Below are 2,202 nucleotides of genomic sequence, written 5' to 3'. Positions count from 1 at the left end.
TATGTTTTTATGTAGCCTGCTTCAAATTATTTCTGGAAAAGTATGTTAAAGATTGCCTCTCTTTAGAATAAAATAAATAAATTTTACAAAGAATAAAAAACAAACACCTGATAGGAAGCTTATGTCTTAGTTGTTCTAGTGTTTGTAAGATTTATTTCATTTTTTAATATTTTATGTTTGTGTGTATGAGTGTATTGCCTGCATGAATGTAAGTTCACCCATGTTGTGCAATGCCCATGGAGGTCAGAAGAGGGTATCGGATCCCCCTAGAACTGGAGTTATGGAGGGTTGGGTGCTGGGAATCAAACCTGGGTCCAATGCAAGAACAGTCAGTGCTATTAACTGCTAAACTATCTCTCCAGTCCGGATTTATTTTATTTTTAATCATGTGTTTATGTGTGTATGTATGTGTAGATATGTGCACAGGAATGCAGTACATGCAGAAATCAGAAATGGGTGTTGAGTCTCCTAAAGGTGGAGTCAGGAACGGTTGTGAGTAGCTCTATGTGGGTTCTTGTGAAGGATAGCTTTAGTTGTCAATTTGACCCACCTGGGTAGAGGCACCCTCAGTTGAGGAATTTTATCCATTGGATTAGCCTGTGGCCATGTATGTAGGGCATTTTCTTGATTGTTGAGTGATATGGGAGGGCCCAGCCCACTGTGGGTGGTGCCACCCATGGGCAGGTGGTCTTGTATTGCTTAAAAAAGCAAGCTGAGCATGGGCCATGGTGGTAAGCTGGTAAGGAGTGTTCCTCCATGGTCTATGCTTCAGCTCCTGCCTCCAGGTTTCAGCCCAGAGTTCTTGCCTTGGCGTCCCTTGATAATGGACTGTGCTGTAAGATAAAATAAACCCCTTTCTCCCCAAGTTGATTTTGGTCAGTGTTTTTATCACGACAATTTTTCAGTAATAGAAGATAACCAGAATAGAAAAATTGGCACCAGGATTGTGAGGTATTGCTCTGACAGACCTGACCATATATGTCTAAGAGGATTGTGAAAATTTTGGGAGCTTTGGACTGAAAAATTGCTTGGAGTTTGGAAGCTAATGCTGAAAGAGGTGTAGACACTGGAGGCCTAGCTTGTGAAGCTTCAAAGGAAAGCATAGATTATCATGGCTACTTGTATATTTTGAATTGAGAATATGTGGTTTCTGGCCAGGTAGAGCTGAAAAGCCAGCTGTGATTAAGAAGAGGTTAGCACCACCGAAGTGAAACCTTTGCTTTGCTGGGACAATTGATGTTGATTAGCTGGGACTGAAAGATCAGCTGTGAGAAACAAGACACCAGAATCATTGAAATCTTCAGGGAAGTATTTACTCAGGGTCAGCACACAGACGTTGTGGTCCAGAGGGGGCCTGCAAGCAAGACTTGGTAATGTGTAAGAGTCTAATGTTGAGTGTGAAGGCTCATGAAGAGAATCTGAGGCTTTGCACCCTGAGAAGCCAGAAGGCAGCATTGATGAAGGTGCAGCCTCAGTTTCAGCAGAGACCCCAGAATATTGGAGATGCTAGAACCATGGGACAAACACCAAGGGCAGCAGCAGGTGTGGAGTGACCTGACCTGAGCCTACCAGATGAGCTGTGTGTGCTGTGGACAACAGAGCCAGAGAAGTGGAGCTGCCAAAACCCTTTGGAGTCCAGAAGATTCTGAGTGAATCCCAGGTGTCTAGCTTTGAACTACTTATCTGGACTTCACTTTTGCTTAAGTGTTCCCAATTATTCCCTTTTGCAATAAGACAGTTCTTAAATTGTTTTGGATTTTACAGGATCATACGTGATAGGGTCCTCCTGCCACATGCAAATAAAGCATACTGTGAACACCTATCAGGTAAAGCTTTGGTTACTGTCCTCACCGTAGATCTTCCCTCCAACTCCCCTGAATAAATGAGCTGTCTCACTGAAGCTGACTCCTGGAAGGTCTGTCTGTCATATTCATGGCCGTCCTAACCCTGTTCGTTGCCTCTGCTCCCTTTGTTCTCACAGATCAGTAGCCAAAGACCCACGAGGGAAGAGAGACCCACAACCCAGCATAGAACTGGGAAAATGAACAGCAGACCCCAATCTTATCTAAAGGAATATTGACAACTGATTGCTGCTAGGTGAGGAAGACCTGATATTCCTAAAACAAGAATCTCTAGATAGGCTGACTAGATTCCGCAGATGGACAAGCACTGGAGAATGGCTGGAGATGTTGACAACACAAA

The sequence above is a fragment of the Nannospalax galili genome, unplaced genomic scaffold (genome assembly GCF_000622305.1).
Source record: "Nannospalax galili isolate Female #2095 unplaced genomic scaffold, S.galili_v1.0 scaffold102, whole genome shotgun sequence".
NCBI classification, from domain to species: domain Eukaryota; kingdom Metazoa; phylum Chordata; class Mammalia; order Rodentia; family Spalacidae; genus Nannospalax; species Nannospalax galili.
The sequence above is the reverse complement of the archived record's forward strand: the minus strand, read 5'-3'. Positions refer to the sequence as shown.